The following is a 14,897-nucleotide window of genomic DNA, read 5'->3' as shown; positions in this document are numbered from 1 at the left end:
GGAGATTTAGCTGGATCTGGGCCTGTACTCATTGGAGGTTCTAAGAATGAGGAAGGATGGGTCTCATTGAAACCTATTGAATATTGAAAGGCCTAGATAGAGTGAATGTGGAGAGGATGTTTCCTATGGTGGGAGTCTAGGATCAGAGGACACAGATAGAGTGGATGTGGAGAGGATGTTTCCTATAGTGGGGGAGTCTAGGATCAGAGGGCACAGATAGAGTGGATGTGGAGAGGATGTTTCCTGTGGTGGGGGAGTCTGGGACCAGAGGACACAGATAGAGTGGGTGTGGAGAGGATGTTTCCTATAGTGGGGGAGTCTGGGACCAGAGGACACAGATAGAGTGGATGTGGAGAGGATGTTTCCTATAGTGGGGGAGTCTAGGATCAGAGGGCACAGATAGAGTGGATGTGGAGAGGATGTTTCCTATAGTGGGAGAGTCTAGGATCAGAGGACACAGATAGAGTGGATGTGGAGAGGATGTTTCCTATAGTGGGGGAGTCTAGGACCAGAGGACACAGCCTCAGAATAGATGGACAACCATTTAGAGCAGAGATGAGGAGGGATTTCTTCAGGCAGAAGGTGGTAATCCTGTGTTATTCATTGCCACAGACAGCTGTGAAGGCCAAGTCATTGGGTACATTTAAAGTGGAGGTTTAAATGTTCTTGATATGATATGTCAGGGAGTCAAAACATTACAGGGAGAAGCTGGAGAATGGAGTTGAGAGGCGTAATAAATCAGCCGTAATGGAATGGTGGAGCAGACTTGATGGGCTGAATGGCCTAACTTTACTGCTATGACGTGGTCCTGTAGTCTAATATTTAGTAGGTACTGTATATTCGAGAGACCAGGCAATGAGCCTCAGGCTGGCAGGCAGAGAGGTGGTGGGGGGTAACAGTGGGCTGGGGCGCTGAGTCATTCTGAGGTCACCTGTCACAACAATCTTCGGAAACTACGCTGTGTCAACGCTGATCCCCAGCTCTGTGCCTCAGAAATGACTTCACTCTCTCATTAGTGGCGCACACAGACCCACCACTAATCCTCTTAGGTTAAAGCCCTTGATCCATCGGCAGTGTGTAGACCTGCGATCTGCATGGGGCCCTCCGTCTATTGACAACATAACTCAGCTTTATTATAAACAAAGATCGACTGGTCTCTCTCAGAGTCACTCACACATGGTGAACTTTGATGTTGTGCAGTACAGTCCAACACATTAAAAAATTACTGTAAATTACAATAAGAAATGCAAAAAGAGAGCAAAATAGTGCGGAAGTGTTTATGGGTTCATGATCTGTTCAGAAATCTGATGGCGGTGGGGAAGAAGCTGTTCCTAAAACATTGTATGTGGGTCTTCAGGCTTCTGTACCTCCTCCCTGGTGGTAGTAATGAGGAGAGGGCATGTCCTGGGTGGAGGGGGCCCCTCACGATGGATGCTGCCTTGTTGAGCCGTTGCCTATTGAAGATGGGGAGGGTTGTGCCCGTGATCGAGCTGGCTGAATCTACAACACTCCGCAGACTCGTGCGATCCTGCGCTTTGTAATCTCCATACCAGCTGGTGATGCAGCCAGTCAGAATTTTCTCCACGATACATCTGTAGAAAATTGTGAGTCTTTGGAATTGGGTAATGATGCAAGGGGTTAAAGTCTGCAGTTGATAATAAAGTCTGTTTGAAGATGAAGCAGTGACCGGAGAGCCCCAGAGCATACTCAGCTCCCGGGTTCCCTCCAGCCAGTTTGCTACATCAGACAACAGCCGCTATGCAGATGGGCAGTGCGAGAGCTTCAAACGAAGCCCGTCTGCTCAGTCCTGTGGGTTGTGGTTGTCTCCGGCACGGTCGATGTCCCCCATCTCCAGAGTCGAACAGGAGATCCACTCTGGGTAGGCCACACACGGGACAAAGGGGCTTGTCTTCATCGAGCTCAGCCCAGGGGGAACCCTATCTCAGTACACCCTGCACATATGGGATCTACACCCACCACCCATAACTCATCACACGGGTCAGTTGTACCGAGCACCCAGGGGACCTACATGGGTGAGGAACTGCTTCATCAGGCACCTCCGCTCTGCTTGCCTCAAAAGGCAGGATGGGGGCCACCCATTTCAAATTGGCTTCCCATTCCCATTCTGACATGTTGGTCCATGGCCTTCTCGACTCCCACAATGAGGCCACTCTCAGGTTGGAGGAGCAACACCTCATACTCCTTCTGGTATCCTCCAACCCAATGGCAGAATATTGATCTCTCTAACTTCTGGACGTCCACCATTAACTGAGAGGTCCGTGAACCCCAGATTTGGAAACCCTGCTTAAAAGCTGTCAGACAGGTACATGGAAGGGTGGGGCTCAGGTGAAGATGGGTCCAACACAGTAAGTTGGGACCAGTCAGCTGGGCACAGTGGCTATCACAGACCAGTTGGGCCAAAGGGCCTGTGTCAGCACTGTGACTTCACAGTTCTATGGTGTTTAGACATCCATGCCACAGAGAAACACTTTCTTCTGTCGACCTTATCTACGCCCCTCATAATTTTGTACACCTCCCTAGGAGGTATATGTACACCATAGGAGTAGAATTGAGTCCGCTCCACCACTCCAATATGTTTCAAGATTCAAAGTTTCAAAGTACATTTATTATTGAAGAATGCATGAATTATACAACCTTGAGATTTGTTTGCTCACAGGCAAACAAGGAACCAGAAAGAACCCAATTTTCAAAAATAAAATAAAGACCAACAGCCGGCAGAATGAAAGGAATAAAAAAAGACAAATCATGCAAACAATAGAAATGAGCAACAACGTTCTGAACCAGAATGAGTCCTTACACCCTAACCCCAAAGCAGGCTGGAGTAGGCCCAAGCCTGAGTCTTAGTCCATCAGATTAGCAACCACGGAGCACAGATTTCACAGCATCAGTGCCATGGAGAGAGGAGTGAACATCGAGGGAGAGCAAATGAAATTGGCCCTCGGCTCCCATCCCAACACCCTGTCTTTCTAGTATATCTGGGCCAGCGTTCACTGCCCTCTGGCTAAAGGAATCCCTCCCCGTCTCTGTTCCACAGGGACATGCTTCTACGCTGAAGCTGTGCCCTATTTTCCCACGATAGGAAACATCCTCTCCACATCCACTCTATCTAGCCTTTCAATATTTAATAGGTTTCACTGAGATTCCCTCCTCAACCTTATAACCCTCCGCCCTCTCCACTCCGGCCACTCCTTGGGAAGGGACAGTTTACTCCCTCGCCTTCATATCAAGGAAGAGAAGGAGCTGCAGCTCCAGGACCATGAACAATATTTACATCAGGAAGAAGGACGTGACCCACCGCTTATGGGATCTTCCTGTGCATGGACTGCTTTCCCCAGAGTGGCTGCTCACTCGGATGTAACATTCTTTTTATATTCCGCGGTGGAAGCTTCGGAAATGGAAACACGAATATTACTGCGTCCCGGATTGAATACACATCAGTCTCTTCTGGAGAAAATGACAGCAATCTCACCTCCTCACTCAATCAGCAAATACGTTTATGCTCTCATGAATTTTATCTGACAGGAATTACTGAGATTACAGCTCCCTCTTTAATAGAAGGTCACAATCGTATATCAGTGAAACAAACATAAGCACCAGCATTCTATTGGAACTCGAGGGAATCTAAAATAGACTCCAATTAGACCCAGGTCCCTCCAATAGACTCCAGTCGGAACCAGGTCCCTCCAATAGACTCCAATGGGACCCAGGTCACTCCAATAGACTCCAATCGGACCCAGGTCCCTCCAATAGACTCCAATCGGACCCAGGTCACTCCAATAGACTCCAATGGGACCCAGGTCACTCCAATAGACTCCAATTAGACCCAGGTCCCTCCAATAGACTCCAGTCAGAACCAGGTCCCTCCAATAGACTCCAATGGGACCCAGGTCACTCCAATAGACTCCAATCGGACCCAGGTCCCTCCAATAGACTCCAATCGGACCCAGGTCACTCCAATAGACTCCAATGGGACCCAGGTCACTCCAATAGACTCCAATTAGACCCAGGTCCCTCCAATAGACTCCAGTCAGAACCAGGTCCCTCCAATAGACTCCAATGGGACCCAGGTCACTCCAATAGACTCCAATCGGACCCAGGTCCCTCCAATAGACTCCAATCGGACCCAGGTCACTCCAATAGACTCCAATCGGACCCAGGTCCCTCCAATAGACTCCAATCGGACCCAGGTCACTCCAACAGACTCCAATGGGACTCAGGTCACTCCAACAGACTCCAATGGGACCCAGGTCACTCCAATAGACTCCAATGGGACCCAGGTCACTCCAACAGACTCCAATCGGACCCAGATCACTCCAATAAACTCCAATCAGACCCAAGTCACTCCAATAGACTCCAATTAGATCACTCCAACAGACTCCAATCGGACCCAGGTCACTCCAACAGACTCCAATCGGACCCAGGTCACTCCAATAGACTCCAGTCGGACCCAGGTCACTCCAACAGACTCCAATCGGACCCAGGTCACTCCAATAGACTCCAGTCGGACCCAGGTCACTCCAATAGGCTCCAGTCGGACCCAGGTCACTCCAATAGACTCCATTTGGACCGAGGTCACTCCAACAGACTCCAATCGGACCCAGATCACTCCAATAGACTCCAATCAGACCCAGGTCCCTCCAATAGACTCCAATCAGACCCAAGTCACTCCAATAGACTCCAATTAGATCACTCCAACAGACTCCAATCGGACCGAGGTCACTCCAACAGACTCCAATCGGACCCAGGTCACTCCAACAGAATCCAATCGGACCCAAGTCACTCCAACAGACTCCAGTCGGACCCAGGTCACTCCAATAGACTCCAATCGGACCCAGGTCACTCCAATAGACTCCAATCGGACCCAGGTCCCTCCAATAGGCTCCAGTCGGACCCAGGTCACTCCAATAGACTCCAATCGGATCCACATCACTCCAATAGACTCCAGTGGGACCCAGGTCACTCCAATAGACTCCAATGGGACCCAGGTCACTCCAATAGACTCCAATCGGACCCAGGTCACTCCAATAGACTCCAATCGGACCCAGGTCCCTCCAATAGACTCCAGTTGGACCCAGGTCTCTCCAATAGCTCCAATGGGACCCAGGTCACTCCAATAGACTCCAATGGGACCCAGGTCACTCCAATAGACTCCAATCGGATCCACATCACTCCAATAGACTCCAGTGGGACCCAGGTCACTCCAATAGACTCCAATGGGACCCAGGTCACTCCAATAGACTCCAATCGGACCCAGGTCCCTCCAATAGACTCCAGTCGGACCCAGGTCTCTCCAATAGCTCCAATGGGACCCAGGTCACTCCAATAGACTCCAATGGGACCCAGGTCACTCCAATAGACTCCAATCGGACCCAGGTCCCTCCAATAGACTCCAGTCGGACCCAGGTCTCTCCAATAGCTCCAATGGGACCCAGGTCACTCCAATAGACTCCAATCGGACCCAGGTCCCTCCAATAGACTCCAATCGGACCCAGGTCACTCCAATAGACTCCAATGGGACCCAGGTCACTCCAATAGACTCCAATGGGACCCAGGTCACTCCAATAGACTCTAATCGGATCCACATCACTCCAGTAGACTCCAGTAGGGCTAAAGGTACTCCAGTGGGCTCAAGTGAGACCCAGTGCAATCCAGTGGGGGCTTAGGTCACTCCAGTGGGGACCAAGGCATTCCAGTAGATTCCAGTGGAACCAAAGGCAGTACGTTAGACTCCTGTGGGGCTGAAGGTACTCCAGTGGACCAGTGGGAAGTTAGGCACTCCAGTGGGATCCTAGGCACACCACATGGGTCCAAGGCACTCCAGCGGTCTCCAGTTGGGGCTGAGGTCACTCCAGCCGATTCCATGGGGACCCAGAACACTCCAGCAGACTCCAGTGTGGCCCAAGGCACTCCAGTGGACTCCAGTTGGGGCTGAGGTCACTCCAGTGGACTCCAGTGGGGGCCAAGGCACACCAGTGGACTCCAGTTGGGGCTGAGGTCACTCCAGCCGATTCCATGGGGACCCAGAACACTCCAGCAGACTCCAGTGTGGCCCAAGGCACTCCAGTGGACTCCAGTTGGGGCTGAGGTCACTCCAGTGGACTCCAGTGTGGCCCAAGGCATTCCAGTGGACTCCAGTTGGGGCTGAGGTCACTCCAGTGGACTCCAGTGTGGCCCAAGGCACTCCAGTGGACTCCAGTTGGGGCTGAGGTCACTCCAGTGGACTCCATTGTGGCCCAAGGCACTCCAGTGGACTCCAGCTGGAGCTGAGGTCACTCCAGTGGACTCCAGTGTGGCCCAAGGCACACCAGTGGACTCCAGTTGGGGCTGAGGTCACTCCAGCAGACTCCAGTGGGGGCCAAGGCACACCAGGGGGATGCAGTGGGCTCCAGTGCTACCTCTTCCCATTGTGCAGGATCAGATTGCATCATTTTCTTCCCATTGATTCCCATCATCGGGAACTCTATCCTACTCATCCCTGCTGGAAAAAGTCCCACCTTCTCACTCTCTTCCTTGAGAGCAAATTCCTGTCGACGTGCTGTTTGTATGGAGAATGCCAGTGGAATCCCTCCGCTCTGGAGATTGGACTGTGTGCTTTGTAACACTGACATCAACCTCTGGAATCGAACAGTGGGCTGAATTGCAACAGTTAAGAGAAGTTTGTGTAAATACATGGATGGGAGGGGTATGGAGGGTTATGGTCCAGGTCTGGGTTGATGGGACTGGACAGAGACTAGATCAGCTAAAGAGGCTGTTTCTGTGCTGTAGTGCTCGATGATTCCTCGACCTCTCAGCTTTCCACCTATCACTATTGAGCCTCCACCTCAAGCCCCTCTCTCCCCTCCCCTCTCACAGTTCCATCTGCCCATCCCGACTGATCCCACCTCCCAGGTCCTGCCTCAACCCTCCCTCTCACTCCTATGTAGTGGCTGTCTTTCCTCTGCAATCTCATCGCTTTGTATCCATAATTGCTGTCTGACCCACTGTGTTCTTTTAGAAATTGTAGGATTTTAAGGCATATTGTAATGCCAATATTTTAATATTCATTCCTTGTCTTTCCTGATTCAGCAGCTAGATGTATCCACAACCAACAAAGGTGCTGTATATGTGTCTAATAGAGTCAGGGAAGAGTCTTAGAAAAATATAGAACAGAAACAGGCCCTTTGGCCCATCTAGTCTGTACTAGACCATTTAAACTGCTGACTCCCACCAACCTGCACTGGGACCATAGACCTCCATACCCTTTCCATCCATATAGTTATCCAGACTTCCCTTAAATGTTGACGTCAAGTTCTCATGCACCATTTGTGTTGACAGCTTGTTATAAGAAATTACTATATTAGATTAATATAAAGAATTAAAAAACAGAGAAAATGGTTAATGAACTCGTAAAAGAGACAAAATATTACTTATCAACAAATCACTAGGTCACCCCACACAATATGCTACTGAATGGAACCACGGGTGTCCAACAGCTTTACCAGACCATCTGCCCACCCCTCTGCCATCACCTCCCCTGCCCCTCTGTCTCCCCCTTTGTCCACCCCTCCACCTTCCCATCTCCCTGCCCACCCCTCTGCCTACCCTCCCCTGCCCCTCTGCCCTTCCCTCTGCCAGCCCCTCCCCTGCCCCTCCACCCACCCCTCTGCCATCATCTCCCCTGCCCCTCTGTCTCCCCCTTTGTCCACCCCTCCACCTTCCCATCTCCCTGCCCACCCCTCTGCCTACCCTCCCCTGCCCCTCTGCCAGCCCCTCCCCTGCCCCTCAGCCCTTCCCTCTGCCTGCCCCTCTGTCTACCCCTCTATCTCCCCCTTTGTCCTCCCCTCCACCTTCCCATCTCCCTGCCCACCCCTTTGCCTACCCTCCCCTGCCCCTCTGCCTGCCCCTCTGTCTCCCCCTTTGTCCACCCCTCCACCTTCCCATCTCCCTGCCCACCCCTCTGCCTACCCTCCCCTGCCCCTCTCGATGTCCATACCTTTATCTCTCACTCTTAGCACTGATCATCATCCAGCCTAACAGAAGAGTTCTCCTTGTATCCAGAAATTGCCTCTCGTATCCTTCAAAGACCCTTTCCTCTCATACATTGGCAGACAAAAAAGCTTTTCACCATTATCTTCTCTTAAGACTGTGGACTAGTACTCACACTAAGTAAGCAAACCCAGGCTGTGCACTGATTCCCTCGTGCTTTCTCACATCCCAGGTTAACACCATTTTGTCTTACAAACTTCCATTTTGTATTGCACATTTCAGCGTATACCGAGGAGGAATCACATTTACCTCTTCCCTAGGCTTGTGCTCCTGAGTGCAGGAGAACGATCTCACTGCAAAATAAAAATCCTCTCGAGGTTTAGCGTCTCCTTTGTTCATTATGTGCCTTGCTGTATGACATGGGCGATCATGATCTTTCCATGACCATGATTGTTCTTGGCAAACTTTTCCACAGAAGTGATTTGCTATTGCCTTCTTCTGGGCAGTGTCTTTACAAGACAGGTGACCCCAGCCATTATCAATACTCTTCAGAGATTGTCAGTGGTCACACAGCCAGGACTTGTGATATGCACCGGCTGCTCATACGACCACCCACCACCTGCTCCCATGGCTTCATGTGACCTCAGTTGGTGGAGGGGGGTGGGTGTGTGGTTAAACAAGTGTTACACCTTGCCCAAGGGCGACCTACAGGCTAGCGGAGGCAAGGAGCGCCTTACGCCTCCTTTGGCGGAGACGCCTCTCCATCCCACCACCCAAGTGTGTCTAGAACTGGAGTTAAAATAAGGGGCAGCCTTTAAAGAAATGAGGAGAAATTTCTGCCAGTCTGTGCTGAAATTTTTCAGGAAGTCTGTAGGGCTCTGTCACGGAGTATAGTCAAGGCAGTGATAGATCTTTGGATGGAAACAAATCGATGGAAATGGGGTTAACACAAGAAAACGTTGCTGCGATAAAAGATCAGGACTCTTAAACATCAACCGGATTAGATAGCGTCAACACAGATTTGTGTACTGAAAATCATGTTCGACAAATCTCTTTCTTCGAGGATGCAACTGGTGGAGTAGATAAGGAACATCTAACAGTGGTTGTGTTTGGATTTTCTGATAGTACTGTTTAAAAGATGAATGTGTAAAATTGAAACACGTGGATTGGCATAGATCAGGTGACAGAAGGAAAACAGAGCAGGAATAAACGAACCTTTATCAGCTCGCAGGCAGTGATCAGAGCCCAAGTCCCAGCAAGTCACGATGTGCTCGAGTTTGCAGGGCAGTAGCTAATATGAATCCATGGTTTGGATGAGAGAGCTCGGATAATCAATATTGATAAGGGTATAATGCTGAGGTGTGGGTCAGGAGTAAGATGTGCAATTTTGGACCTCATTTCGAAGAAAGAATGGGGTGGCGTTGGAGAAGGTCCAGAGGAAGTTCAGAAGGATGATTCCAGGAGTGGAAGGGTTAATGTATGAGGAGCGTCTGGGCTCTGGGCCTGTACTCCCTGGAGTTTGGAAAATGAGGGGGTGGGGATCTCACGGAAACATACCAAATATTGAAAGCCCTAGATGGAGTGGACATGGAGAGGATGTTTCCAATAGTGGGGAGTCTAGCACCAGGGAGCACAGCCTCAGAATAGATGGGCATCCATTTAGAACAGGGGTGAGGAGGAATTTGTTTAGCCAGAGGGTGGTGAATCTGTAGAATTCATTGCCACAGGTGGCTGTGAAGGCCAGGTCGTTGGGTACAGGACATAGAACAGCAACAACACACTCCCTTTAGCCTATGATTTGTGCCAACCTTTTAGCCCACTGTAAGATCAATCTAACCCTTCGCTCCCACATAGTCCTCCATCTTTCTATCATCTGTGTGCCTAAGAGCCTCTTAACTGTCCCTAATGTATCTGCCTCCACCACCACCCCTCGCAGTGTGTTCCACACACCCATCCTCTCTGTGTAAAAAACTTACCACTGACATCCCCCCACTATACCTTCCTCCAGTTACCTCTAAAATGATGCCCCTGGTATTGGCATTTGGGTATATTTAAAGCAGAGGTTGATAAGATCTTGATTAGTCAGGGCATTGAAGGTTATGGGAGAAGGCAGGAGAACGAGGTTGAGCGGGATAATAGGTCAGCCATGGTGGAATGGCGGTTCAGAATCAATGGTCTGAACGGTGTAATTCTGCTGCTATGTTTAATGGAGTTGATATATCTAAGTTTGTAACAGTGAAACTGATTGGGGTCATGAGTTTTGAGAGGGTTCAAAGCAATCTAGATACACTGAAAGGATAAATCCATGACAGTTGCGTATTCGGGTGAATAAAAGTGAAGTTATCTACTTCGACAGGAAAAGAAAGTGAAACGACACATACTACTGGAATGGTGAGAGACTGGGTAGCCCCCGGTACACCAGTCACTGAAAGCAGACGCGTGCTGCAGGAAGGAGTTGTTTGTAGGTCTTTGATCCAGAGGTTTTGAGAACAAGAGCAGGTAGGTCTTGCTGCAGTTGTACAGTGAGTGAAGATCGCTGAGGCACAGAACGCCTGGATCTCAGCAAGGCAGGCAGCTTCAGCCGGAACAACTCACTGGGTTCCTTCAGCATTTTGTGTGTGTTTTCCAGCTTCTGCAGAAGCCGGTTTATCACAACTGACATATCAACGGTTCATTTATTATCAAAGTATACAATGCTGAAATTCTTCTTCTCCAGATAACCATGAAACGAAGAAAGAAAAGCCCCCAGATCCCTCCTCCCCACAAAAAAATGAACAAATATGGAACAGGCACATCAACTTCCCAATCCCCCTCCCTTAAACACAAAAATAAAAGAGAAAGAGCGGGCAAGAAACACAGATACTGAAGAAGTCCACAGTCCATGCCCACATCCAAAATGCAGCAAACCTGGGCAACGTTCTCCCTCTCCACAGCAGAGCGATCACAACAGCCACGCAAAGGCGGTCTCCGCTCTCCAGCGGCAGAGCAATCCCTGCGATAACAAGGCAGGCAGCCTCCTTCGTCGCCTTAATCGGCGAAATGGAGTCAAACATCAGCTCACAGCCTTTCCGTTTTGCAGCAGCATAAAATATACAGTAAATTATAGTAAGGAAGGTACAGTGTATAAAATTTTAAATTAGTACAGAAAGAGAGAATAACAATAATAATGAGGTAGTGTTCAGGGGTTCGTGGTCCGTTCAGAAATCCGACAGCAGAGAGGAAGAAGCTGTTCATAGAACGTCCTGTGTGGGTCTTCAGGCTTCTGGACCTCCTCCCTGATAGAATGAGAAGAGGGCGTGTCCTGGGTGGTGAGAATCCTTCACGATGGACGCTGCCTGGTTGAGCCATTGCCTTTTGAAGATGGCCTCAGTGGTGGGGAGGATCGTGCCCATGGTGGACCTGGCTGAGTTTACGATCCTCTGCAGCTTTTTGTGTTGTCATCCCTCCACACCAGGCAGTGATGCAGCCGGTTAGAACGCTCTCCACAGTACATCGGTAGTAATTTGCTAGAGTCTTCAGTGACAGACCAATTCTCTTTAAACTCCAAATGAAATGTGGCTGCTGGTGTGCCCTCTCGTGTTTAACAGTCCAGTGGTTCTGGAAATCGGAAATACATCGGAAGAATGTGGATGCTTCAGAGGAGATTTACCAGGATGCTGTCTGGATTAAAGGGCATGTCTTATCAGGACCGGTTCCAGTGTTTGTTCCACATTCCTCTTTGGAGGGCAGGAAGCAGAAAAGTGACTTGACAGAGGTTGTACAAGATGATAAAAGGTGTTGATTGAGTGAACACTCAGTGCCTTTTCCCCAGGGCGGAAATGGCTAATATGAGAAGGCATGACTTTAGGCTGTTTGGAGGGAAGTACAGGGGGATGTCAAAGGTAAATATTTTATACAGAGAGTGGTGGGTGTGTGGAACACCTTGCCAGGGCTGGTGGTGGAGACAGATACATTAAGGACATTTAAGAAACTCTTAGTGATATGGATGATAGCAAAATGGAGGTCTATGTGGGAGGGAAGGGTTAGATTGATCTAGGAGTAGATTAACAGGTCAGCACAATATTGTGGGCTGAAGGGCCTGTACTGTGATGTAATATTCTGTGTTCTCTCCCAAGAAGAGCAGCTCTGATCACAGCTCCGCTCCTCTCCCTGGTGGGATACGTGTTGGTCTCTGTACCTTACTGCTTCCTCGCTTGTTCATCACGTCCATGAGAGTCCCATCACCAACCACTGCCCCCCCCACTCCCCTCTGTCCCCCCCAATCCCCTCTGTCCCACCCACTCCCCACTGGCCCCCCACTCCCCTCTGTCCCCCCACTCCCCTCTGTCCCTCCCACTCCCCTCTGTCCCACCCACTCCCCACTGTCCCCCCACTCCCCTCTGTCTCCCCACTCCCCACTGTCCCCCCCACTCCCCTCTGTCCCACCCACTCCCCACTATCCCCCCACTCCCCTCTGTCCCCCCTACTCCCCTCTGTCCCCATGACACATCACCCTTTCCCTCCCATCGATTCATCCTCCTGTCCGCACCTTAAAACTCATCAGCTCCGATCAAAGGAAGTGGACCTGAACGTTTGCATTGTCTCCCCCTCCCAACCCTTCCCCACAGACGCTGCCCGACCTGCTGACTATAATCCACATTCCTTTTCCAGTGTTTCAGAGTGTGTAGGAGCAGTCCCATCACTGGGGCCGGTGACCTTGGAGAGGCAGATTAGGCCAGGAAAGGGCAGATTAGATCAGGCTAGATTTCCTCCCTGAAGGACACTCCCTTCTATTGATTCATCTCATTGTGGGCCAAGTGGCCTGTACTGCGTTGTAATGGTTTATGTCCTAGAACCAGCAAATTCTGGAAACACTCAGTGGGTCAGACAGTATCTGTGGAGAGAGAAACAGAGTTAACATTTCAAATCAAAGCACTGGGGAAAGGACAGTTTTAAGCAGTCGAGGTGGCGGGAAGAATGGGTAAGACAAAGGAGGCACCTGTGTTAGAGTGAGATCCCTGCTCCCCTCCGACACCTCCCTTCAGGCAGAAGGTGCATAAGCACGTATCAGCAAGTTCATGGGCAGTTTCTACTGCACAGTTATAAGACGACTGTCTGACACTGTTGTAATGTTATCTTACTGTCCGTTAACACCGTCAGCAATGAAGGTCCTCCATCTCTGTCTGTCGGTATTCCGAGGTGCCAGTAGTTTCCTCTCGGTTTTCACTATTGTCAGCCATGCAAGTCCTGGGTGGAGACTCAGGAATACCATCGCACTCAGGTGTGCAGGGGTTCTTCATTGCTCTTTCCATAACAGTTTTGTTTGACCAGTCGGGGTGTTAGACCTAAGTTGACCCCCTAAACCTGGAGGACTGGTGGGCCACTCAGAGTGTGACCTCTACCCTTTGACCTGTTTGGCATGAGTGGCCCTACCTAGAGCCAAAGCCTCAAACCCTGACTCCGGCCGACATAACTCTCCGGGTCACTGAGGCATGCAAGCCTCCAAGCACAAGGTTGTGATCGTCTTGGAGGGACACTGATGTAAGGCGGCACAGTAGAGTAGTGGTTGTGTAACGCTGTAAATCAGGATTCGATTCACGCTGGCACCTCCGAGGATTCTGTACGTTCTCTCCGTTATCATGTGGGTTTCCTCCCACATTCCCAGGACATGGTGAGTGCACTAGGGTCACACAATCGTTATTGACCGGAACATCGCTGTGTTCCTCCCCTCTCACAGGGTGAGGGGCCTTGTCCCTCCCCTCTCACAGGGTGAGGAGCCTTGTCCCTCCCCTCTCACTCAGGGTGAGGGTCCTCAGCCTTCCCCTCTCACTCAGGGTGAGGAGCCTCAGCCCTCCCCTCTCACAGAGTGAGGAGCCTCGTCCTTCCCCTCTCACTCAGGGTGAGGGTCCTCAGCCTTCCCCTCTCACTCAGGGTGAGGAGCCTCAGCCCTCCCCTCTCACAGAGTGAGGAGCCTCGTCCTTCCCCTCTCACTCAGGGTGAGGGTCCTCAGCCTTCCCCTCTCACTCAGGGTGAGGGGCCTCGTCCCTCCCCTCTCACTCAGGGTGAGGGGCCTCAGCCCTCCCCGCTCACTCAGGGTGAGGAGCCTCGGCCCTCCCTGTGTCCTGACAGGTCACGCCAGCCCTGGCTACGCTGAAGCACTGAGAGAATGTCATGTCAGACTGTCGGAGGGATCCCTGGGGAAAGACCGAAACTCAGAGCAGGACCCTACCTTGGGAGGGTTACCCCGAACCTGTCTCACCAGCAGGAGTTCTGTCTGTCTGACCAGGCAGTTCCAAGGTAGCAGCGTCTAAGACATAGGATCAGATATCAGACCATTCAGTCCATCATGGCTGACATACTATCCCTCTCAACCCCCCCCCCCCCCCCCATAACCTACGATGTCCTGACTGATCACGAGCCCATCAACCTCCGCTTTAAATCAGAATCAGGTTTATTATCACCGGCATGTGTCATGAAATTTGTTAACTTAGCAGCAGCAGCTCAATGCACTACGTAATATAGAAGCAAGATAAATAAATAATATACAGTCGGCACTCCTAATCCGCGGATTCAACTAACCACTGATCGGGAAAACCCGGAAGCTCTTCCAGCACTCGTTGTTTGAGCACGTACAGACTATTTTTTCTTGTCATTATTCCCTAAACGATACAGTATAACAACTATTTACGTAGCATTTACATTGTATTAGTTATTATAAGTAATCTAGAAATGACTTAAAAGTACAGGCATCCCCGGGTTATGAACGAGTTCCGTTCCTGAGTCCATCTTTAAGTCGGATTTGAAGTCGAAACAGGTACATCTGGTATTATTTAGCGTCAGTTAGTCAAATGTTTTTCTTAGTATATAGTACATATTTTACCTTTCTATGCATATAAAACACTTAAGAAACATACGTATTTCAATAATTAAAC

Source organism: Hemitrygon akajei, chromosome 22, assembly GCF_048418815.1.
Source record: "Hemitrygon akajei chromosome 22, sHemAka1.3, whole genome shotgun sequence".
Taxonomy (NCBI): Eukaryota; Metazoa; Chordata; class Chondrichthyes; order Myliobatiformes; family Dasyatidae; genus Hemitrygon; species Hemitrygon akajei.
Note: the sequence above shows the minus strand (reverse complement) of the source record.